The 27,235-nt window shown below is 42.6% G+C and overlaps 1 long non-coding RNA gene across 1 annotated transcript; it reads right to left on the bottom strand.

The window, feature by feature from the left end:
- Window positions 1-3,143: 3,143 nt before the first annotated feature.
- LOC121688499 lies at window positions 3,144-26,476 on the bottom strand. The gene is made up of 2 exons (XR_006024609.1): window positions 26,082-26,476; window positions 3,144-3,713 (listed from the first exon to the last, which is right to left on the bottom strand). It is a non-coding gene; the product is annotated as an uncharacterized LOC121688499 (long non-coding RNA).
- Between the last annotated feature and the right edge of the window lie 759 nt (window positions 26,477-27,235).

Genomic DNA, 27,235 nt, shown 5'->3' with positions numbered 1-27,235 from the left:
ATCTGGTTGCAGCCCGTTTGCTGAGAGCCGTGTCAGCTCCCCGTGACGTGTTGTTACTAAACCCATTGAACGCCTGGTGCCTCCGCACAGAAACGTGATACGGGAGGAATGTCCCCGCCTCTCCGCTCCAATGGAGGGCTGAACGGCTGTAACGGAGCACCATCAATGATCTGCAGACTCTCATTCATTGACAACTGACATGACGGGGCTGTTTAACAACCCCAAGCTCAGGCCATTAGGGAAACGATAATCCCATCACAGGTCATGCCACACAGGAGATTTCACAAATTTGCAAACCCTTTTACACAAGCCAAAATCATCAATTTAGGTGACACAAAGTGACAAGCTCCAATATGAATGAAATGTATGCCAACTACAGCATTCACAGCTCAAAAATATAAAACCATAAATTTGACATCTGATCTGACTGATCTGTCATTAGTCCACACACAAAGTCCATATGAGTCCAGGGTAAAATATGGGTCATAAGCCAGGTGAGGGAGATATTCTAGTGGAGAGTTTAGTTTATTTTTAAATAGAGTCTGCCTTTCTCCCAGTAACTGGGACACTGGGTTAGCAGACCTGGCAGATACTCAAAGCAGTCCATCCTTCTGCGGAGGTCTGACGAGATCTCGGCCACACACACACACACACACACACACACTTACTCTCACACACTCACACATCCTAGTCAACCTACCCACCCACCCACCTTAAAACTGTTGCTCCTGCCTCGGGGTCACAGCCTGACCCTATTTCACTCAGAGGCAACAGGGCGATGCCATCACTTCACACTGAAGCAGAGCTGGCCTTTGAAGCCAGTGGCCTGGGCCGTCTCCAGGGGACAGCTCTTTCCTGGAGAGGCCAGCGATCATTAGCGGCGCTGGCTCACTGACAAGCTGCCGGCAGCTGCTGCAGGAGCCGTGTTGAGTGCCATAGGGGCCAGAGGGGAGCATGATGATGGAGGACTCCTGAAAGCCAGTCAGAGGACCTCCACCCTGCCACCCTGAAGCAACCTCACTAAAGCACAGCTCAGTGGCTTACAGCTGTTCTCTGGGACTTACAGCATGGAATGAGAGAGCAGATCTGGCCCTAGGTTACAATAACTGTAAAAAGACAGCGGAGCATCACAGACTCAAATACAAAAAAAAAAAAATATCTGCAAAATTACAGACAAAGCATGTCAGATCAGATCAGATTCGTGCATCTGGCATTTTGTTAATGTAATTTGTGAGGACAGATCTGACATGAGGCAATGTTAGTCAAAAGTGGTAAAAGAGAGGTCTGCCTCCATAAGTTCATGACTGCTGGTTTGGCCCTCTTGACACTTCCTTTGCTGGTCACTGAGAGGTAGGTGGTCAGGGCAACCTATTATTTTGATAATTGTGCTATGTCAGACAATGGTGAGTATAAATAATTTGGAGAATGGTTATTAGAGGGTAAAAGACAATTGAGTAGGTTGTCCTTGCAAAAAAAAAAAGCATTAGAAGGCAACACAGTGTAGCTGGAGGTAGCTGGTCTGAGTGTGAGGAGCTACACAGTGAGGAGCTACACAGCTACTCTGCCATTTACCTTCTGCTTCCAGAACATCTGCAATGAGAACGCACACTCAGCAAATGTCCTCTGTGCTCCTGGCCCCATGCTCTGGCATGGTGACTTTTTTTACCATCACACTGCCATTTACACACGATGGCATTACTGACCAGGAACCCTTGGGTTTACTGCTCCTACAAGGGTCGACCTGGTTTAGCCATTAGCATACTGCGACTAAACCTTTCACTGCTGCTGATACTTTCTGTGAGCCACACTGGTTGGACTGTCACTGGCCAGACCAGGACTGCACAGCTGCTACGGCTGCAGCACGGTTCACGCATGCAGCTGCAGCTAATAAATCAGTGACGTGGAGCTTTGACGGACAGCCGCTGAGCTCCACAGGTGCTGGGTTTGAATGGTGATGGAAGGGGGAGGGTGCCTGGTCTTGGCTTACGAATGAGGAAAAAGGGAAAGATGTGATGTGGTTGCATGGTCACTTTGCGTTTTAAATGGTAAGAAATTAGAGGAACGAATTACTACGGCTGGTATGATGTGTGTGTGTGTGTGTGTGTATGTATACATGTGTGTATGCGTCACGTGTGTGTGATAACATACAAACATGATAACATACACTCTTATCACTAGTGGTTGATACTCCATAAGGGGTGTTTAGCTCTGTGTTAGTGACATACAAATGAGTGAATTGTAACTTGGATAAACTGTAACATGTAGTAGTAATAAGCCCCTGATTACCCAAGGCCACTAATGGCATATGAGTGTATAAAGCTTTTTGGTATATTCTGTGTGCAAAAGCACATTTGAAATGCAGAGTAGGATGCTGAACCATGTATCTGCTAAATAGTTTGTAATAATAATAATACAAATAAATAATTTGCAAGAGTATTGTATTGTCTTTTAGGCTTCAGAACATTGTTGTTGCTTATTCAGTCTTAATTGTAATTATTGCATTGTAAATGCAATTTGTAATTTCTTAAACTGGCGTGTAGGCCTAACCTTCATGCACCTGTTCGATGTATTTTAAACGTTTTTTAATAAAAAAATGCAGTGTGTTTATGACTGAAAGAAGGAACAAACGACTGAGTACATCAGTCTCAATGTGCTTCAAAACTGGCAGGTATAGCCAAGAAACGCCTTGCTGTCCTTAAATGAGTCAACTTCCACTACAGTTTCTCTATATTCAAATGTGAAAGGGGATTTACAAAAAATGAAGAAGAAAAAAAAACCTGACAGCACATCACAACCAATAATCAGTGGGCTATGTGTAATACAACTATGAGTGACTTAATTACATTGAAATTCCACTAAAACACAAACGGCCTTCTCAAACGGTTTCCTGTAACTAAAACGACTCAGGCTCATCAAATTGAATCAGTATATGACTGGAAAAGAACAAATCCTTATTGTTGCAGTTCCCGCAATTCTGCAGGTTTTAATCACAATATCTAATAGCCCTTGGGAGTCTTGTAAATAACAGGTAAGTTTGAAAATTGGTCCTGGCAGCCAGTAACATATTCAATTCAATATATAGTTTGATTACTGCCTATTCAAGATACCAAACCAAAACAATGACAAAACCAAATATGACTGAATTCAGTCAGGTGTATAAGTCTTTAATGGGTGGGTTTGATCACATATTATGGCTTATGACAGATATGCATGGACTAAGGGTGTTAAAGCAAACAGCAACTTAATCTGTTGAACTGGATTTAATTAAACAAGCCCTTTGGATGTCATGCCCATTTTTAAGGGATATCGTAAAACGTTCAAATAGAATAATGCATAAAACATCTGAGCAGAGAATCTGAACTGACAAGACAAACTCTTTCATTCATCTGACTGAACCCACACTCTACTCCAGCCTCTGTGGATCCTGGCTGCACTAACAGACACTGAGCGGTCCAGGCTACCACATCCCCCTCAGTGGTATGAATGAGGAAGTGATCACGCAGATCTCATGATGTCGCCCCGGAGGGAGATGATCTCACAGGCCCACGCTGTCCACCGCTCACAAATACTTGTCCAGTGATTCAGGAGCCAAAGGCAACACTGAGGCCACTCGTGCACTCCCCCGTAGCCGACCCTCTCCATGAGGGAGGCCTCTCTCTCTCTCGCTCGCTCTGTCTCATCTCATCCTCATGTCCGGCCATTAAGTGCATGTCCTGCGTAGATGCAATAAACACATGACATTGCTTTGCGTCGGCATGTGGCCTCTGGTATTCATTCCGCTGAAGGCCACCATTGTTGCTTCAACAGATTAGGAGACAGAAAAAATGTACTTTTCCAATTTTGCACTTCGAACTGGACTGGAAATATACTGCAATTACCCTTTGGGGGGTTAATAAAGTTATCCATCTATCTACAGTAGCTGTCTGTGTACTCTATATATCTATCTTTATCTTTCTATCTGCAAGAGGAAGAGATGTTCATATCCACCAGTGGTAAATGACTTCAGTACTATTCATGCTTCATCCAATTCAGTGTGGAATTCACAAATAATGAGAGCACATCAGGAGCATATTACTGACAAAAATCTAAGAAACGTTCAACCCCCTGCCATAGGCGAAACATTATGCCATATGATAAAGTCACACTTCACATAATATATCTGCTCTCTCATATCGCCATGTGTAATACATAACTGAATGGCTTGCCTTATGCTATCTCTCAAAGTGTTTCATATATTCGTTATTGCAGTCCAACAGAACAGCATGTGATTCAATAATGATGAAGGGGAAAAAACACTGAACAGTTTTCCCATAAAGATACTGTACATGCTGAACTGGGTGTTAGGCAATCTATGCATGTCTTTCCAGAATGTTTCTTGGCACAGTGAGATGTGGTTTATCAAACAATGCAGATCAGCCTGAGGGTTCCTATGAGCCGATATGACTTTCCAGAGAACTGCTCTTCTGACAGACAGTATGGTTGGTCAATAAACCATCTGCCACTCCAGATAATATGAGCATCTTTCAGTATTCGCCTCACTTTGGCGGTTTCCTTGAAGTCTCCCAAAGCTTTCTGATGGCCTGTTTCAAACCACCAGCGAGAGCAGAATAATATAAACAATGAAAATGCTCATGTCTGTTCTTGTGAATACATCTGCTGCATATTTCTCTGTTCATTCATTTCTGCAAAGAAACCTGAGGAGAGCATTCCAGAAATGACTCAGCAGAGCAACTGGTTCAAAACCTATGCATATCATCTGCCCTCTCAAAAGACACGGCTATGGAAAAGAAACTATGAACAATGGCCCACACATACATTTGTAAATATCCGCATGAATGGAATTAACAGTCTAGTTCTATATAGCGTTCAAGCTGTCAGGGGGGCAGTAGGAGTATAAATACCCAAAGCCCCCGCAAGGTTCCACAGGAACGTCTACAGGTGGTCTTCCATGTGAAGTGGCATAGCAAGCATCTTAATAAACAACCTCCCACACTAGAAAAGGGTGGCAGACCACAGGTGAAGTTATTTTCCTATCTGCTCTCTCTGTGTAGGTGTGTCTGTGGACGTGAACAAAAAGTGGACAAATGACCATATAGATAGATAGATAGATAGATACTTTATTGATCCTCCAGGGGAAATTCAAGATTACATATAACTTAGGAAATTATATTACATATAACTTACATAAAACTAGGGGTGTAAGAATCGATGCACTTGAGTACTGCAATATTTCACTTGCAAAACATTTTGGATTTTGGTCTTTTTGTTTGCACCCACACCTCTTTCTTAAGAGCAAGGACTTTCTTAAGAGCAAGGACTGATGACTGTTCAGAATGGTGTTTAAGGTCTGAGGGTCAGAATATCAAAGCCGGTGCTCAGCGCAGTCTGGCCGCCCACATTCTTCTCTGTGACCTTCAGTAGACGATACAGAGCTCCGGTCATCCCACAAACATCTGAAGTCAAAGTGGTTTATGTTATGAGACACTTTTACACTTCACACTTTTCTGGCCCACAGGCGAAGGGCTCATTTTCCCTCCCTGTGACCTGGACGTCCGGGTGAAAGTCCAGCTGTGTTAAATGGTCTGCCCTCTCTCCTCCCCCCCGGTCCCCACGCTGAGGCGTTTCACTCAGGCTGCTCAGGGAGATGTCTCCATGTGGGAAGTTTGTTTGCTGTGAGCTCAGCGCAGCCTCCACTGAAGCCTCATGCCGTCCATTGTTTGAGGGATTTCAGGAGTTGACAGAGACACACTGGCTGACTGAAATCATGTCATTCATCCGTAATGGCAGGGTTCAACCTTTTTCTTGACACAACCTGTTCTTTCACTGGGGCGGCTCTGCTTGAGTTATCCCATGAGGCGGTGGCTATTACTTGAAAGAGAGAGTTAAAGAGAGAGAAAGAGAGAGTTAAAGAGAGAGAAAGGGAGGAATAAAAAAGTACGAGCGAGAGCACAAGGTTCGCCGCAGTGCAGTGCACAGCTTTGTTTATATCAAGGGCTGTGGGAAATGTATTTAGTCCCCACAGCGGGCCTTCTCGCTCCGAGGTCATTTATCTCCACCCATCCTTTGGGTTTGAGCGCTCGCCTGAAGCCGCCTCTACTCAGAGGTGACCCGGCCTATGCGGGTCCCCTCATTCATTTTCCGCAGACGCCTTTGAACGCTCCAAAGCCGAGCGCCAAATATTTACACGGGGTGCTGGTGTTTGTTTAAAAAGTGGGATGAGCACGGGGCTGTGGCGCGGACGCCGGGTGCGCTGAGTGAACGTCTGAGACAAAACACCTCCCCCGAGGCGCTGTGACGACTGCCAGACCACCGCGTCTCACGCCTTCGCTCCTCTCCACCACTTCAACCTTCCTTTTCAGGACAAAGGGAGCTGGGAGCTGTCTGGCTTGGGGGCATTAGCCAAAGACTCTGGATCATAAAATGCTCATGAGGCCCTAGCATACACAGCACCCTGTGCGGGCATTAAAAAGCGAAGATCAGTGCCTTCAAAGTGACGGGCTGATATCAATCTGATTGAAGATAGTTGTTGCAGTAGTGACATGAATTATGTAATTAATTTTCTAATTAAGAACCTCTGGGATAAAACAAGCAAGCTTGCTCAAACACTGAAGCTGACTGATATGATAACAAAAGATTTGGTTGTTTGGAGTTTATTGTGGCTGTTGCCAGAGAGAGAGATAGATAAAAAGAGGAAAAGGAGGGAGTGAGAAAGCCATGAAATGGCATGGCTACAGAGAGAGCCTGTTAGTAAAGACTGCTGCCACAGTGACTTGCTGTAAATCCTTAATCAGTTTAAACACACTTATAGCGCTGGCTTATTCCCCCCTGTGCAATCCTGTCTCTCATTCAACATGAATGGGGATCAGGCCTCTTGTGTGTGTGAGTGTGTGTGGGTATGTGTATGTGTTTCAGCCTGTGCATATTAGCAGTAAGACAAACGCTTTAACAATTTTTCATCAGCTTTCCATGATCCGCTCAATCATACACAATAAAGTTCAGATTGAGAAGTCACATGCTACAAAGCAAACTTAGGAAATACTTTAACACTCCTCACCCCTTACTCCCTCTCAATCTCTCAACCCCTGTATGACACAGAGGTCACGTTTCCTGTCCATGTGTCCGTTGTGCTAACCAGTGATTATCGGCCATCCCTTGTGTTACTGTCTTTTACAGTTAGGCCAGACTGAGACCACCATAACATCACCGCACCAACCATACAAACTGTAATCTGACAACAGCAGCACAGAGACTGCTTGGAGTGACTCAGCATTAACTGAATGCTGATCCTTTGCTGGTCTTCCTGATATAGAAGTAAAACGGCCAAAAAAACAGTAAAAGGAATGAGAGGTTCTCTAGTAAAAACCTGTCCAAGCTTGACAAGATTTTGACAATCGACAATACCATTGCTTAGTACAGTTAATGAGACATCTCAGTATTGAATCTGTACTGGTGTGTTCACCATAGCATCTGATAAATATAACTTATTATAATAAAAATAACTAAAAGGATGAACATTATAGGTTGAATTCAAGAGAATAGTTTGAATTGATGCTTCTCTGAAATAGAGCCTAACAAGCGCACACACATGGGAGGCTGACACGTCTCACACACAATAGAAAATTGCATGATGGACCAAAACCTCATGGTAGCTAACACAAAATAATAAAGGGCTATCTACCCTCTAGCATGCAAGCAAAGAGAGCCTGTTCTACTTGGTCATCACTTGATTAGACTAGACTAGATTAGATTAAGAAAGGGCAATTTCTAAAGAATTCCTGCAAATAATACCCTAGTGTGCCAGGATGATACAGTAATTTAACAGCATAATCATTCCTATGTGACTCATCCATCTTGAACAGTTATGTCAAAGAACCTTCAGGGCAAATTGACTGAGCTCCAAGCCTCTCCAGCCACTCGTTGACAGAACAATAGACCCCGACAGGTCTCAACAAGGCCCAAGAACCACGTTGTGGCAAGCTGTCAAGTTATTGTGCCATAGCATTTGTAAAAATACCAGCACCTACTTCTGTTGGAAAAGACATGACACATGACTCTCTTGATCTCACTCTCTGTTCCTTCACTTTTCCCATCGTTCGTTTTTGAGTTTACCCCCTGCAGTTCTTTTTTCATCCATGCTGACACCTCTCTCTGAGAAGACCTTCTGAGACTGAAGCCCATCCCTCAGATCCTGACCCTGGGATTCGCCCCTGCTGAGTAACCTTTAAGCTTTGACTTGTGGCTTTCTATCATCTGAGGTAAAAAAAAAAAGACTTTAAGGGGCAGGGTCATTTTATTCTCAAATAAGGGAAACATTATGTATCATTTTGATTAAAAATAGCCACCACATAAGACACTTGAAACCAGCTTCACCCAAATGGATTCTAGAGCTCAAAGCCAAAAGCAAACGAATAAAAGCAATTAGTCTTGGTCAGTTTTAGCAGCTCTGAAAGCTGAAAAGTGATGAGCCTGATTTGGATGACTTATGTCAGCAGATGGAAAGGTTAAGACAGTACAAATGAGGAGTGATGGAGGGTCACCACAGAGAGAAGATTTCAAGTGAGATGTCCTGAGGGTGAGTCCAGCAGACATTCCAATAAATCTTCTCCAAACACTCTACCTCACCTGAGGGGAATACCTGGTCAGCCCCTACCCTGGTGCACTGAATTAGGGTCAGCTTACAAAGACCTGAAGATCTTACCTTGAGGACCAGTGAAGCCCATGTAGACAAAGCTGAATCTAGCCCTAGTGGCGTCAAGAGTCGTTAAAGGTTGTTAAAATGCTAATTCAGCCTGACCCCTTTTACAGCAGATGGTGGGGGTAGGGGTTTTGCTGTGTAGCTGTAAGTGCCTGCCCTTGTAGTTCTGTTATTCCAGTTATGCTCCTTTTGACTGTTTTCACAACTGTCGTCTACACAAGTTGTGCTGAGAGGATTTACGAAGGCAGAAGAGAGAAAGAAGGTGATTTACACTGTGATCTAGCCCTCAGGGTCAATATTTGCTTGAGGTTTGGCAATTGAAGGTTAGGCCCATGAGTTTGCTGAGCAGAGTAAACATGTTGGCAGTGGTCAAAATATTTTGAGCAATTTTTCATGAAGGCTAGAATCTGGTGGAGTGATTTTTCCCACCATGATCAGAGCCACCCACAGCCTCAATTAACTAGTATAATGAAAAGTATGACCTGTTTATACTCGTAATCCTTCTTTTAAAGAGACACAGATCATTTAACTCAAGTGAGTTGCGTTGCAAATTGGGCAAGATTTAGTAAGTGACAACAAGTTCAATTTGGTTGCAACACAGCCACATCCATGAAGGGAAATTTGCTGCAATCGAAACGAGGTGTTGGGGTGGGGATGCAGGAAAATATGTGAGTAAGTAGACATCAATCATGCTCAACCTCTCAAACAGTTGCAGAAAGTGGAGCTAAAAAGATTTCAGTGCCAGCTATGATGAGTTTAGTGGAAAAGGTGGGTATCCACCATGGAAGTACAGGATTCACAAGCGGATAGACAGACACCTCATTTCAACAGAGAAAAAAGACAGAAAGTTAGCTGGAGAAAAAGAGAGACACATGGGGGGTGGGGGGTGAACTGGAGCCATATGAATCAGCAGAGGTCCTATCGGTTTTTCCAGATGGCAGGCAATCTCCGATTGCTTTACACTGGGGGCCATCAAACTGAGCTGAATGTGAGTGAGAGGAACAGAGAGGGGGGGTTAGATCACAGCATCACCCTTCAAAGCCGACAGGACACTAATGCACTAAGTCCATTTCGCCCCCACAAAAGTGTTAGTCCCAAAGGAGATGGCAGGCATCCTGTTCCCTTTTGCTTCCAGCTTACCCACGGGCGTCTGCTGAGTGCGAGAGACTTGAGGGAACTGGCTGAACTGGCCTCAAGTCTTGCTGGTTTTTAAGCCACACTTTGGTATCTACAGTGGTATCTACAGCTACTTTCTTGAGATCCTATGGTGTGTGGGGGCTGAGGATCTCTGACTCCTAATCCACTTTGTCCCTTTTTTATCTGGGTGTGCGGAGTAGTGCTTTGCCATATGTAAGTGTTTACCCAATAAATCATCCTATGGACATTTGCGCTCTCATGATAGATGATCCCACTGCACTGTGTTTGAAGAGAGATATTACTCTGCCCACTTCTGAACTATAGCCCTGTTGTGTGACTTAAAGACATAATAGTTGTAATATTACTCATCCTCATTTACTAATGATGCCAAAACATCCCGTTCCATTTCGCAATTCATTCAAGCTCAATATAAACCGGTGGCATAAAAAAACGGCATTGCTCTTGGTGTTTGGAGTAGCTGCTGATGGATTCTACACTCTGGGCCCTCTTCTGAAGATGCGCACTGGGGCACACAGGGTGGTGAACAGACAGAAATCAAGCCTCACCTCTACCGACAAGCACAGCTGGAAGGGGGTTGTGAGATGGATGGGGGGTGTTGGTGAGCTGTGGGCCAAGGCTCCGGCATGGCCCACAGTTGGCAAGAGTGGCCAGGTTCAGGTGTGAAAGGCTGTCAACGAGGTGGCTCCCCCGACACTTGCCTGGTGTCCTGTCTGACACCATTTGACAGTGGAACAGCCTCTAATGCCAATTGCTGTCACACTTGGTCCAAAGCCCTTTAAAATAGGCCTCAATGTATCCACACCAGATGGAAACGAAGAGAGAACGGGGAGGGTGGGATAGTGAAAGTGTGCACAGGGATCTCAGTGGAAGAGAGAAGCAAAAGCTGAATGAGAGAAAGAAGACGAGATAGAGAGAGAGAGAGCGCCTGTCACCTCTCAGCTGTGGCAATGCCAAAAACTGGGCTGGGTTCCCATCTTTATCTGCTTTTAGACTCCCTGTCCAGTTTCAGGTAAAAGTGACTTCTCTCTCCACTCACTCTGTCACAACCATGCAATTTAAAGAAAGAAAGAAAGAAAGAAAGAAAGAAAACCTTTCAAAACCTCTTTAAAGTGCGAGTTGAGGAGGTATGTAATTGAATGAATCCAGAACAAAGGAGGTTTTATTATGACCGCCGCAAAGCGGTCATATAGGGATTGCAAAATGAAAATGCAATATCATTCTGCTTTAATCGCCCCTCTCTTCAGTTAAGATGTTCAGAACTGCACCAACTTTTATGTGTATGATTAACCTGACATTCTCTGGGGGTATGCCAAGTTTCGTAGAATTTTATCCATGGGGGGGTCTAAAAAAATTAAGTTATGTATACCTTTAGTGACTGTACACTCATTGGCCTGTAGATGGTGGTGCACACATATACACACGCACACACAGGCACGCACATACCATCAGTATCGGCAATTACAACGGCCGATACATAATTACAAATTCAGTAGGATTAAAGGAAAACCAAATATTCATCATAATAATTTGGCTGCATTTCCAGTATTGGAGTCACGTAGTCGTTTGTCCACCAGATGGCGCATCGTTGCAGTGAGACGTAATTTTGTTGGAAGTTAATCTAAAGTGGGTTGGAAAGACACTACTCTTCCTACAAGGACAAGACTGTAGTTTACCGCAGGGAACGTCTAATAAGGGTAGGATGATTTCTGCATGACATGTAATTCCCATTTCTTCTTGAAGCCGAAACAAATCTGAGAATGTTTGTCGGACATGCTTGGTTTTTACTGCAGGTAGGCTACGTTAATCTTAAATTATATCAATAGCCTAGAGTAGGTAAAATAATGTTACCGTTAGCATTGGTTGAGTGATGGAGGCCAATTTGATTATTGATGTATTTGTAGAAAACCATAAATGCGGTTATAGGCTACCAAGACAATTGATAACACCACAAATTGCATCTTTCGACTGTCATCTCATTTGCTTATGACCATAACCTAGGCTACTAACAGGAGCTAAGTGAGTTAGCCACAACACGTTCGCTATGTGATGGTTTTCTAATGTATAGGCTACCTGAAAGATAACCTGTCTATGATGCATCCTAAACACCGGGCTGGGACATTTATCTCAAAGTCTCAAAAAGCATCTGAGTCAACGTTCATTCCCAAACACCCATATAGGCTACTTCAATCCTCTATTTTCAAAGGTGATTCAAGTAAAGAAGAGCATGGCTCAAAGTAAAGTAACTAGGACTGAAACTACATAAATTCGTCAAAGTGAATAATTTGTGTCAACTCGCTGCAATGTAGATTTATTAACGCATCCGTGATCTACATCTCCATTTAAACCAAATGTTTTAGAGCACACATTGAGAGATGTATCCAGGGCAGGGCTGTACCTACACATATTTGTTCCACGTGCTACAAAAATCATTCTTTGCGATGGATGATTTAGTACCAACATTACACCGGTCCAATACAGTTTTGCCTATGGCTATACTGTGAGACTGAGACGTTTTTTGTTTGTTCGAAGTGCGAGTTTAGGGTGTGAGAGGGGAGTCGATGTGCTTTGATTCCAGCTTGGTAGTAGTTGTCTATGCGATTAAAAAACATGTGTGTGTGAAGTATCCAAACAATGATAAAGCTTTCATTATAGTTATGGTTTTTTATTTTACCTTGTCTACATTATACTTTACTGTCCTATTTGTCCATATTATTTATGCTGGTCTCTAGACCTTACTCTTGCACTGTTGCACTGTTGGACTAATGTTGGACTACTTTTTGCACCTTCACCATGACACTCACTCTCTTGAGCACCTTGCCATGCACACATAACTAAAGGACTATGGTTGGACTACTTTTGCACCTTCACCATGACACTCACTCCCTTTAGCACCTTACCAGTCCCTGCCCTGTCACTACAAGCAACTACCGCAGCTACCATCACCCTCAAGCACATTGGACTTTCTTAATTTAATTTATATAGTGTATTTAGTATTTAGTTTTGTTAGTTTTCTTATCTTTCTTATCTTCTACTGTCTTTATTGTACAGTGGAGTTTAGTTATATGTTTATACTTATACTTATGTTTACATTTCTGCTGTAAGTGCATGTTGTGTGTGATGTCTGTATGCTACTGAGACCCTTGAATTTCCCCATTGGGATCAATAAAGTATCTATCTATCTATCTATCTATCTATCTAATGGCTGCTTTAGCCACAGACCTTGAGCTACTGTACAGTGGGTTGGGTTCCATTTAGAAGTGTCGCTTTCCGTGATTCACACAGCTGCGTGAAATGTATTACTACTTATATTAACTTTTCGCCAAGAGGTGACAGCTTAAGTCCGCTTGATACTGTAAGCCATTGGTTCCCAAAGGAGATTTTATTTGGGTCGCCAGCATAGCCTAGTGACAATTTATGTTGTGTAGTAGGCCTAGCATAGGGCCTACCTTATATAGCTTATAGTTTTTTAACAGTCACGGTTTTGTCATAACTCCCTCTATGCATTTTTGCATTTAGAATAGCTCTGAAACCGGGGGCGAACACGTCGCAGGGGGGGCGCCAGTGCGTGGAAAATTAAACAATATTTATATCGGGCGCCTACCATGGACAAGGCTGGGTGAACTCAGTCTGAATTGCCGGCGATTCCTTTTCGATTTCTTAAACGATTGAGCTTGGTCTGACGAAACCTCATTGTTGCAAAATGCAAAGGAACATGAATCAGCATATTATTTTCACAAACAATAACGGACAGTAGTTCTTCAACTTGGCCCGTTAAAATGTGTATGAACAGTCTAGTTCATACACATTTCTAATGGACTGTGATGAACTGCCCTACTTGTGATTGTTTAGATATTTTTTTAGGTTTTAGCATTGTAAGGTTTTATAACAATGCTACAATTTTTTTGGCAAGTGCTACAAATCTATTCACCTTTGCAGCGCCAGTAGGCTACTTTGTGTGCGGCCCGCAAACACACATTCCAAACAAGCATACACAAAAGTTTCAAGAATGGGGGATGGAGTAGAAGATGGAGACAAATTCATTAATATGATTTATTTTCGCGGAATGGATGTACAGGACTGAGCGGCGGTCATATTTTGTACCACTATGCGGTACATCTAGTTTTACAAGACGCCTCCACATTTGAATACCTCTAAGATCCAACCCACCTATTAGGGCATGGGCACAGCAAGACAGCTACTCTAAAGGCTTCTACATACCTGACGCACCCGACCGGTAGCGCGACAATGTGACATCAAAATGACGTAGATCTCTCTGGCGCGCCAGGGTTTTGGCCGGGTAGCACACGGTAGAGCACCACTCATTTTTTTTCAGACGAGCGCGACAAGGCGGAAACAGGAAGATGGACTAGATAGACTGGTTCAAGGGCAAGCGAGAGTTGCAGTGTTTTGTTACAGTCGTGAATTTTTAATAGTTTGCTGGATAAGTTAACAAAGTTACCAGTGAGAGTTGCAACACATGGAATTAAGAGGAAAGAATAGAAACGATTTATTTTCAAACAAAGGATATCTATTTCTATTTCTAACGATATCTAATCTCTTTCCACTTCAGGAAATTACACAAACTCAGCCAGCTGCTAGCTAGCTAGCCAGCTAACTAAACTGTTTAAATTATTAAAATTTCCCTTGGGATGACTAAAGTATCTATCTATATATCCATCTATCTATCTATCTATCTATCTATCTATCTATCTATCTACCTGTGCACACACCTTGGAAACTAGATGATAATGATGATGGTAGTTGTGAATAGTAGCAACCAAAGTCTGAAGTACCATCACAGAGGCTAGCTACTAGCAGAGCCCGTCTACGGAGAGCCTCCCCACTCTCTATTAATCCCATACAAACCGAATTTGGCTGCAGTTCACCAGAGTTAACCTAGATGGCGATCACGGGCGAGTCCAAAATACATGGGGTCCTATGGAGCTACATGGCTACATTTATTGTTTTCACCTATTTAACAACTGAAACCCTCAGATTTTAAAATGGATATGGATTATCAATCAAAAGTGAAATAATCCGGGAGTCATGTCCTTTCGTTTTCTTACAGGTTGGGTCGTTGCTGCCCATAACACGCTAGCATTGATGCTATGCTATGCTATGATCATGCTAATGAATGACGTCATTGACACGTTTGAAAGGCTTTTTAGAACAATTAAGTGACTTTAAAAAATATAATACTCAACCAAGTGTATTGTCTTTACCTCCCCTTTCGAATACAATATTCAAATTACTTGAAAAAAAATTATATCCAGAGAAAAGTGGATTTTGAGGGGTACAGCTCGATAGACCTCCATTCATTCTGGACTCGCCCGCGAGCGCCCCTAGATGCAGTACCACACCGGAAGAGTTCCGAGAGTGAAGGTTCTCCCCTTATTAGGCATTCTCTGCTACTAGTGTTTCTTACTGCAGCTTCTTCTGCTGTGTAACGTAGTTAGCGTTAGTCTTTTCACAACAGCGACACCTCTGTTCAGGAGAATATTGCAACTAGTGTCGCGACCACCACGCGCGAGTATAAATGGTTACGGCGCTTCTGTGACGTCACATTGTCGCGCTACTGGTCGGGTGCGTTGAGTATGTGGGACGTTTAAGACTACGGCCACAGCGACATCTACTTGCCTGGCATATGCACTACAGCATTTTTGCCCGTTTTCACCTCTTCGCGAGGACGCAATAACTTTTTCAAAGGGGTTGTGAAAGGTGTGAAGACGGTAAGAAACAATAACGCTGTATTGAAACAATAACACAACAACGGCAGCGTTATGGCAGCGTTATTGTTTCTTACCGTCTTCACACCTTTCACAACCCCTTTGAAAAAGTTCTTGCGTCCTCGCGAAGAGGTGAAAACGGGCAAAAATGCTGTAGTGCATATGCCAGGCAAGTAGATGTCGCTGTGGCGGTGCATATGTTTCACGATTCACTATTTTATAGAATATAGAATTCTCTAAGTTATTTCAGTCTATGCATTCTCCAAAGCAGTCGCGTGAATAAAGCATTTCTGAGCACAATTCAGTTTTCGACTGTAAAACTAATAAAGTTCATGTTTACGGTTTGTAAAGGGTGCAGTCCAGTCTATTGGTGAACGCAGACAAATAATATAATTTGCTTCCTTTGGTCCGCGATTCACATTGTTGTCACTGCAAGTACATAGGCTAGGCTACTAAATGCTAGTAGGCATACCCAAGTTCTAAGCTATTCCGTCGCCACATTTGTAATATTGCTATAATGCCATTTAGCCTGCCTTCGTTACTAACAGTCGATACTTTTTGCCTGCATCAAATTGCGCATTCGCAACTTCACTTTCTGACTTCACTAGACTATGTATGCATTTATTTATGTTGTAAGACGTGAAAGAAATTAATGACGCCGGCACTACGCACAAATTCATTTAAACTTCCATAATAACATCTGACTCGCATCAATCACTGATAGTAGCATGTATCGAGAAAACACATAGGGAAAAAACTGTTCACCAAGTCATGATAAGCTATTGGCTCTGCGCAGCACCCGTCTGTAATGTTTACTGTGTAATCGTAGGTAATGTCAGGCATGAAAACTAGTATTGCTAGACAATGCTATAATGACTGTCAAGTCGAGTGTGGCAGCTGGGTTTAAGTGTCAAATGTTGTGTGGGCCTATGTCGTCACTAAAACGCCGTTTTGGGGTGGTCACAAGGCACGACGAAAAGAGGGTTTTCAAATCCCACCTTGGAACCAGTTTTCAAAAGTTACCGATTTTGGTCAACTAAAACACCGTCGTCGTGTGGAAGCAAGGCCAAAACTGTAACAAAAGTCACAGTTTTTACGAAAACCGTCATTGTGTTAACTTGGCTAGATTGTGAAGTACAAAATGCAAATAAAAAACAGAATGTGATAATATACAAGTCCCGTAAACCCATATTCAGCAGGAAAAAAGGACATAAACAACATATCAAATGTCATAGATGTTGGGTTTCGAACTGAGCACTAAAACAAGTTGGATAGGTTGGATACTTAGATAGGCCCTCTCTTCTTTCGCCCAGATGAGTCCATGATTTCCAAAAAGAATGGCAAATTTTGATTGGTCTAACCACAGGACTTTTTCCCATGATACCTCAGTGAATTTTAAACAAGCTCAGGCCCAGATAAGATGGTGGTATTTTCTGTATCATGTCTCAATACATTTTTGGGTGTTATAATAAGTTATAATCAAACTGTGCACATAGACAATGGTTATCAGAGGTTTTCCTAAGCCCATCCAATGACAGATCTGGAAACAGGTCTGGTTTTGATGCAGTGCCATCGGAGGTCCAAAAGACCACGACCATCCAATGTTGTTTTTCAGCTCTATCCCTTGTTTGCAAAAAATCTCCCCAAATACTTTACAATTCCCGTTAAAAAGCATTACAATTAGATGGTTTCATAATTTGTGCACACAGGTTTACACAGAGTGATGAATACCCCTACATCTTTACTTCTAAGACACCCTGCCTCTCTGGAATGCCAATCGTGCGACCAGTTACCCTTATTAGTTGTGAAACATTCCTTCTTGTCTTCTTTTCCAGCATCTTGTTACCCCCGTCCCAACTTTTTTTGAAACATGGTGCTTGTATCAAATTCAAAATTAACATGTTCCATGAAATAGTCAAATTTGTCATTTTCAACATTTGATATGTTGTCTGTGTCCTTGCAACTAATTTTTTTGATTATTACCAGATTAAATTAGCAGATTATGACCTTCTTTTTTTAATTCACATTTTATACAACGTACCAACTTTTTCTGATTTGGGGTTGTAGTAATTTCCCTAGTTGTAGTGATTACCCCTTAATAATCATGTGGCAGCATGGCCCATTGAAACTCATTGAAGTGCAGCTTCAAATTTATTTTTTTCAGTGCAGAAAAGCTAAACTTGCTTGCTTTAAATGCTTTACAAACCTAATTTCCATAGAAGCTCAGAGTCTCTGGTGAGGTATTTATTGTAAATAATTGTAAAGTGTGTGTGTATTTAAGATGTTTTAGATGTCAAGCGGGGGAATCTAGCAAGCTAGCTTTCAAGCTGTGTAAAGTGGCAACTAGACAATGAGAATGTTGTTTAGCCTATCTGATTTTTAAGTAATTTGATGGTTTTCCTTACAAAAGACTTTGAATAAAACAACAAGGCAGATCAATGCCAAGGCCAGATTCAGTTCAAGTTTAAAAGTCACAGAGAAATTACCCAGACAATTAGGCAATCAAATAACCGTTCTTTTCAACTTCCCTGTTGAGCAGGCTGACTGGAAGTGCTGTGATTATGTAGCTGACTGTTGGCCATGTCTGTAGGTTTAAACTGGGTTTGGGAGATCTGGGTAACATTAGCCCACATGGTAGCCTAATAATACTAATGAATAATTAACTGATTTTATGACAGCTTCCCCTATTTCAAAGAGCAACATCCGCCACTGCATTGAGTTACTGAAGCTGGCTGTTAATCAGCCCAATTAACCCAGGGTTAGAGAGAGGGGGAGGGAGAGAGAGAGAGAGAGCAAGGGACAGGGAGGTAACCTCCGACATCTAATCCAAAAGTGAAGGAGAAAGCGGTTGCCCCCCTTGCTCGTATTACTCTAAAGGAGGAATGTTAATATTTCATTGTTGTGATGGATCATTCTCTCCAGGAGAAAACAAACAAATGAATGCCCTGTGTGTCATTACCTGAGGATGAATGAATTGCATGCTGACACGGTGGGAAGTTTAATTTCCCATGGTGTTTTTTTTAAGCAAAGGATAATTAATAACAAAAATAATTAACAGAATCAGTATCAGCGATAACTACAGGGGCCTGAAAGAAGGTCGCGGGCAGGAGAGAAAGTCAAGCGTGTCTTATGTTGTCATCTTTTACTTATAATCTTTTCACTAATGAACCACACAGATTACCAAAACAGTTATTTTCCCTGTCACAATCTGCATTTGCCAGAGAGGCCTCAAGCAAATCTTAAATTACTCCTCAGTTGGTTGACTCCACATGAGAGACTGCTTATGTGTGTGTGTGTGTGTGTGTGTTTGTAAAAAGTCACTTATTCACAAACTTGTTGATCTTTCAATTAAACAATCCGGCCCTTGTCATTCTTCCAAAACATTCAACGGCAGCTTTGTTTGTGGTTTGAAAAGTGGCTCAGTCCTGGGGCACCTTGTGCACAGTCATCGGTCATACTACGCTCAAAGGTCATCTGTGCTGCCTCTAATCTCAGTCATGGGACCCAAGGGATTGTTTCCTTTTAAACATCTCCCTGCCCCTTGTTTATTTCTGCTCTCAGTGGCATTACATGTATGTGGGTCAGTTGTACAGCTCTCATGGCATGAATCAGCCAGTGAGTCTTTTTTTTTTTTTCCTGGCAGGAGGTGAACTGGCTGGAAAACAAACACGCTGTTTGTAGTAGCAATGACTCACTCACAAGCCAAACCTGGAAAATGGGGCAGCGGGAGAGCCATCCCATTCAGGTCGCTAAGTCCTTTTCTTCTCAACGCCTTCTCCTTCTCACCTCATCTCTCGTCTTTTCTTTCTTTTATTTTAAAGAGCCTGGCAGCTGCCGACTCTCTCCTCTTGTTGCAATGACTCCGCAGTGAGTCATTCAGTGGCTGGCCCACCGTCCCTTTCTCTGTATGGGAGAGTGACACCGCAGAGCAAGAGGTTCAGCTGTCCCGACGCATGTTTGAAGGCCCATTCACCCTCCTTGACTTGCTCTGTCATATCTGTTTCCCCGACTGCTGGCAGTGCGCTTCAAGCCTTCTTGGGTCACCCCAACCCCAGCCCTATCTCTCTCCACAAGCCCCTCCCACCACCACCACACACATATTTAATTCTCTCCATGACCCAGTGAACATCAACAACAATCAAAAAAGCAGCTTCTCGGTCTTGAATGTGAGTGAAGCTTTAGAGCTAAGCCAGTGAACACAGCACGCTAGCGCAGGGATCAGTGATGCCAGCACGCAACCATGCCTTCGCCTGCCTGGCATGCTTTCAGACCCCTCCTGTGCCCTTAGCAACACAGACACCCAGCACGCTCAGACAACCACATGCCACCCCTCTCCATCATAACTCCCCACACACCCCCTTCCCTTACCCACAGTCAAGCCTCTAGAGATAAAAATGTTTGATCCCTTTAGACTTTTATTGGGTGTTACGAGGAAGTGTGTGGATTTGAGTTGCTTATAGCCCTATGAGCCTGTTGTGTTGTTAGAAAAAAGGTCTCTTCCATCTGATTCTAAATACCATGTTTCCATACAACCCCACCGGTGAAGATGAAGGGAAAAAAGACTGAGCCTGAAGAATGCACGTACAGCCACAGCCAGGAGATCTAAGGCACTGTTGGAGCCTCTATTTCTATTAACAAGTCCAATGAAAAAAAGAAAAACATTAAATCAGCCTGGACAGTCAATTTACTGTGTCTGAATTACATAAGGCATTGCTGTTACTGCACCATTTGTCAGGGGTCTGTCAGGGCGTATCAGCTGTTTGGTCCACCCATGCTATCCCCTTATTTTCACAAGCCTAACACCCATGCCCCTCTGATGCATTTGCTGTCAGAGGACGGAATCTCTGCAGCAGCTGCACGCTAAATCCATTGACAGTGACAGTCACCTGATTTACTCATTTACAAAAACGTAGAAGCCATTTAAGTGGCCCTGTAATTTACAGGATCACAGAGAGCAGAAATCAGACATTCTAACTCATCTAACCAAAGGGAAACAATTAATGGATTGTGTGTTTGGATTGAATTCTGACAGTATTTTGCTGATATCCATCCTCTTATCATTGAAGAGATAGATTTTTCACACAAGTGATAACTATTTGAATCAGTTTAACCTTTGATGTAGAAGGTTAAGACACGACACAGGTCGTCACAGAAGGGTATGTCTGACCCTGAGATGCACTGACATCCACTGACTGACTCAGTTTTATAGGTTGTCATCCACCATACTCTGACACAGAAACCTTCAAAAATATTTTTATTCATGTTTTGGTAAATTTAGCAATTTAAAATCAATCATTTATCATGCCCACTAACACGTTTGTGTTAGCAAACATGGTCCAATAAAATATATGCATTATGAGAAAAAGCTTGGGAGTGCTTTTTTCACGTTATTTTGATAGTCCTGTTTACAGCCTAGACCAGAGGAGAAAACAGAAACTTAAAAAACACACGTAGGGAAATTGATTGGTGATTAGATACTCAATTACTTTGTACACATCTCCAGGCTTCAATGCTGTGGCAGCTGAAGCAGCAAGAGACAGTCAGGAAGAGATAACTGTAGAGAAGAAGAGTACCTATTATTGGGGTGTTGTGAAAACCTTTGGGTGCACCTAAATGAAAAAAATAGGGCACACCAGCGCAACCAATGTAGAAAGTAAATCTGGAGCCCTGGGTAACTTCAGATCGATCAGAGCGCCCCCCTCCTTTGATGCCACTACTTGTTCTCACTCTCCCCCCATCCCTTCGCAAGTCACTAGCGTCAACCTTTTCACTGACAACAAAAACAGAACCTCTTAGGTTTCACTTTCTGGCATATCCCTCACTTCACTTTTTGTAAAGACTGAGCAGCCTCTCCTCCCATCTGAAAGTGCAGAGCAATGTGCCTTTGGCCAGACTTGGCAGTAATTAGGGGGGGTGGGGGTGGGTGGTAGTGAGCTGTTACATAATACCCCCGACGTGCCTGTGACCGCCCGGCACGGCAGTCTGCATTTATCAGTCATCCTGAGATCTCCCCATCCCCCTACACCTCACAACACCCTCTCATTTGGGGCTGAGGGAGCATTAAAAACTCTAACTAATAACAGGCCCTGATACAACAGTGTAAACAGGGAAAGCCTGGAAACTACCCACCCACCCGACACACACACTCTCTCGTCTAAAGACTGGTGTTTTTGTTTAAATCCTTCCACCACATTCCAGACTTGCTCGGAATTCGAGTTGGGGAGTGTGTGGACCTCGAGTGCATGGAGGAGATAAAATATCTTCCGACTCTCAGAATCCTCATTCCTTTGAAAGCATTGTTAGAGCGGCGGAGTTGAAGACCTGCTGGTGTAATTTGTTGGTGGACATGCTTTATGAGCTCGAATGCTCGTCTGTTGAGTCTCTCTGAGGGGCGAGACACAACAAAATGGCCTTGCCTTTTTTGGTTACAACTGAGACATGACACATAGCATTGGATTTCAATATGAAGAAGCGGACCAAAAATTGAATTACAAATAAAGTCTCCTACTATAACAAAAATACAATAAAAGAGGTAAACAACATTTAAGCTATAGTGAAGCATGTTACAAAGTATTATAAAAAAAAAACCTCTGTAAATGAATTGTAAATGATAACTGAAAACATATATACGTTTTTCTGACAGCTCATTTGACTCCAAACATAACCCACCCTTCCGTGTTAAGATTTGATTGACACACTCCTGGCCTGTACTCTCACTTCCTGTATTTTCTTCAGACCTTGGCAAATAACTTCCAATGCCAACCCTTTCTCTACACATTTGAACAAATCTTTTCGCCTTATTTATCAAACATTTGAGGGCCAAGTGTCCTGTATAGCAATGTATTGCATGCTCATATTCTACTACTACTTCACTAAAACAATTACATTAGTAAATATACATTTTATGTTTACTTTTGTTTGGGAATAACCTCCTGTATTTTATTATTTAGATTTCCTGTATATGATGACAATAAGATTCAAATTCATTGCCCATTTTTTGGTAATTGTTATTTCTACATTAGAAACACTGCTTTATGGAGTAGTCTATTTTTATCCATAGTACTTGGAATTGCCAAGTACACACATTACAGGGTCTGGATAATGTGGCAATAGTGCAATAGTCCTGTAGTTTGCTGAAACTACATGTCAGTATCTGGAGACAATGACATAACTCTGAAATTCTGAATTAGAACCACTGATTTTACTGAACGCTCTTCATGAATAATGCAACAAAACATATTGAAACAATACAAAGGACAATGCGGAGGGGGGGGAGGGTGGAGTGGTATTATGATATATGATATATGAGAGTATTCTGTGTGGCAGCAGTATTTTCCAAACACTGATTTATTGGGTTTTGTAAATAAAACTTTAGCCAACAGTTTAGGTTCTCTCAGCTGTGTTTTAATAGCACAGCGGGGAACTGATGGGATCACATTTGTGGGCTATTCCAAAGAAATTATGTAAGAGAAACAGCCATGATGCTACGGGTGGACGTTAAAAAAAGCAGAACTTTTTGTTTTGCTTCTCTCTGGCTCACTGAACATCATCCTTCCTTCTAAGTGCGAGTGTAAAAAAAACAGCAAGTTATTTGCTGAACAGCTGTTCAAGAGTGTGTGCTTGTGTGTGTGTGTGTGTGTTTAGGAGCCTTTGACGACACAGCAGCACAAGCTGAAGGAGGCTCAGATTTCTCCGCCTGTGACCATGAGGCCATCCAGGGGGAGCGCTTGGCCACTGATCCACTGAAAGTTTGACTCTTTAAGTGCTTAAATCAGGGCAGCCTCTTGGCTTTTTCCACAACTCTATTTTCCTAAGCGCTGACTGCGCCTCTCTGGCTCCAGCTCACAGACCAAGCTACATTGTGCAGGAGAGCACTTGGCAGCCGGACACCGTCGGCCAACGCAGGCCAAAGAAAACACAGACGCAGTCTGATGGAAAGCGAAGGATTGAGGGAGTGCGGGGAATGCGAAAGAGTGAGAAAAAAGAGAAAAAAGCACATTGGGGATAAAAAAAAGAAAAGAAATGAAAAGGGGGATTCCAAATGCGAAGGAATGACAGCAAGCCAAAAGGTGGAGAAAATGTATTGTGTAGATGTCATGTCAGAAAACAAAGAAAATTAGAAATAAATTTGCAGACTCTGAAAACAACATGTGAAAAGCAGGGCAAAAATAAAAGTGACAGTTGTGGCTACACATAACTTGCAGGTAGGAGCATGATGTCAGCAGGAAATGAGGTGAAGACTGGAGGTAAAATCAGGCCAGCAGGGTGTTGCATGTTTGTGTGTGCCTGTGTGTGTGTGTATGCATGTGTGTGTGTGCCTGTGTGTGTGTGCCTGTGTGTGTATATGCCTGTGTGTGTATATGCCTGTGTGTGTGTATGTCTGTGTGTGTGTATGCCTGTGTGTGTGTGTGTGTGTGCAAATGCATGTGTGCAGAGAGAGGGAGGCACCAGACAGGGCTCTGTCATGTCTATGTGGATACATCTGCCACTAGGTTTTGCTCAGCATGAATCTCCGCTCCAAAAACAGGCAGATTACGTAACCTGCATAGCGCCATCCAAAGAACAAGAAACAGCCGGGCTGTTGTTCACATGTGTCTGAGCAGATCGAAATGGGCCATGTGTGCACAGTATATGTGTGTGCACCGTGTAGGTGTGTATATGTGTGTGTGTGTGTGTATGTGCCTGTGCCGTGACTTGGCATGGCACTAGGCTAACAGCTCTGATTTATTTAGGTTTCAGCTGGAGACTGAGAGGCTGAAACTGGGAGACTGAGAAGCACTGTGTAGTTGCATTTACTGTGCCATGAATGTCCTTTCAACCACCTACGCTACAGTCTGCTGGCCACCGTTCTCTACCAACCAACTTTGCTTGTCTCAGAGACTGGGTTTTACAAAGACGGACATTATGAAAAGTGCCGAGTTCTGAAGACAGTTTGCTTGGATTTGGAAAGTCAAATGCCAAAAAGTTAAAGGAGGAGCATGGATATTTAAATCTGTTTCCTCATAGATGTAAAACTGAGATCAGCAATCTCATCAGATTCATTTTGGTTTGTTTGGTTTGCACCCTGAAAATTTTGAGGTGGCAATTGACAAACATGTCTGATTGCCGTGTTGATGTGACTCCCTCCTGATGGTCAGACCTGAAATATGACCCTAACATCTAACCTTTTTTTTTGGGGGGGGGGGGGGGGGGGGGGGGGTGCAGACGCAGAGACATATCCTACACATAGATGGGGAAGAGGCATTAACTCTCTGCTCTCCAGAAATCTGCTCACTGTTTGAGGACCTATCACATCAGAATGGACATTAGTGTTTGATGGCAAAACATGTTATCCAGCTGTTACGGAGGATAAATAATCGTGGGAGTTCTATACTCGGATCAGTCGACGAGTCTTAGATATGTGTTTACGTACAGCGATAAGAGCTTTATTATTGTGACATGGTCAGACAAACAAGAGGCTGTTCACAACAGAACAAGGACCTCACAAGCTGCAAAAAAATCAATGTTGCATGATCCTTTATGTTGCATTAAATAGTCACAACAAAAGTAAGATATAATCTCATCGTAATAAAAATACAGATTGAGGAGGGTATTAGGTGAACAGTCCAATCTATACTCCTGCACAGACTCAAACTCAGCACTGATGTAGCTCGAATGAAGCGCTGCACATTATATTATATAATAATGGGCTACTATAAGATCAATATAATAGTTTGTACATACAAACATATCATGACAAGCACAAAAACCTGTCAGCTTTCCAAAACAGAGCACAGACTGCTTTAAGGGCAGAGAGCACATGGTCAAATGTTAACAATATGAATGTTCCAAACCTCTTTGTTAGACCTGTTTTGTAACATAAGGAGTGTAGGGAAATCTATTCTAAGACAGCTATTTTGCATTAGGCCTATATAAAAAATCAATTTAGGCTATGAGATGGGAGAGGTCAGCAATGAGGGGCATAACTATAAATTTAACTTATGTAATGTGCATTGCCATTTGAATACAAATGGTTTGACTAGCAAGATACTGGTACTGCCTCATGGAATCAATATGTTTATAAAAGATGCACAAGCTCAAGATCTCAATATCATATCACTTGCTCAAATGTCTAGATTAGAACTTAAAATCAATTGATCAAAAGTCATAAAAATACACATGTTGGATGTCTTTGTTCAATTGATAAATATGAAGGAGGATAAAGGATGTTCTGCAAGTAGGCTACATCAAGATATCATTTCAGCAATGTAGCTTGTTAGCTTAGCTAATAAACAATTGTTTTTTTTTTTTTATTGCATCCAATCACTTGACATTAAAACGCATTAACAACGCGGATAACACATTCAAAGCCTCTTTGGACAATCAAACGTATGACCTTTATTACCATCAATGTATTCTACCTGGGTAACAGAGTATTTCCATAAGCTAATGTGTAGGCTATGACATCAAACAGCATGAATAGATAAGGCATAATTGGACAGGGAAATAAATAAAGTCCTTACCCATTTTTCTTTGTTTGCGTGGTGGTAAAATTATATTCCTTTGAGGTGTACAGGTATTGCTTTCTGGTTGCACTTCACATAGTCGCTAAATCTCGACCCCCTTTTCCATGTGCTCAGAGCACGCGCTCGCCGGAACATTCTGCATACAGTCAGATACAGTTGTGACGTCACGGGTTTGCAGCGCTTCCACTGCGAGGTTGCTGGAGAAAACAGTGCCACAGAAATGGATACATACGCGTACAAAATTAAAATGTAAGGTCAAGAGTATGGGTATTTACGTTTGAGCATAGAATACCCGTACAACGGCTGTAATAGTGACTAGTTTGGTGGTTTGCCGAATGTGCTGTTCCTTTGATGAAAATCTAGGATCGACATTGCAAAGGGGAGGTGGTTGCACTAGCAGTGATTTACCACGGCAGTGTGGTTGAAAATGAAATCGGTGCATTCTTCACGTTGTTCTTCCACCTTCATACTATAATAAGATAAACGGGCGTTTTTATAAAATATTAGGTGGGCAGAAACCCGTCAGAAACACCATTACAGACTAATTGAGTAATATATGGTGTCGCGTGTCTACAGTGTAGGTAAGTGCGGAGGGTGTGGTTGGCAGATGTAGTCCACGCACAGACATGGTAATTCATCTTCCATTAACAAGATGAGGATATGCGTAGCAGGGGGCATAATGTGAATAAAACTGCACCAGACTTTAGGAGAGATTAGATAGACCAGGGCACCGGTTGGTTCACTTTCAAAGCAGGGTAGGGTATATGAGTGGCACAGCCGAGCTTTATCTCATCTGCCAAATGCTTTCTAACTCATCCTAATTAGAGATAGAGAGGAGGTGTTAAGAATGTACTTCACAGGGACCATTGACTGTGCATATAGTCAGTGACTGAGACTAGACACTTAATGCTACTCTTGAGACATACCACTAGCTGTCTGGTAGTTGACATCTTGGAATTGTACAGCATCTAAAGTTCATTTGCATCAGACCTTATTAATTAGAAAGTGACCTGCAGTGTACAGAGGGGGCCTATGTTGAATTCTACGTGGCCTGATGTACTATCAAAAGTAAGACTGCATAATGACAAGGTTTTTATTTTACTGCGCTCATTTCTGGTATGCAGCAGCCAGTATAACTGGTGTCAGAGTGC

This window comes from Alosa sapidissima, chromosome 17 (assembly GCF_018492685.1).
Source record: "Alosa sapidissima isolate fAloSap1 chromosome 17, fAloSap1.pri, whole genome shotgun sequence".
NCBI lineage: Eukaryota > Metazoa > Chordata > Actinopteri > Clupeiformes > Clupeidae > Alosa > Alosa sapidissima.
Note: the sequence above shows the minus strand (reverse complement) of the source record. Positions and strands in the feature narration are given on the sequence as shown.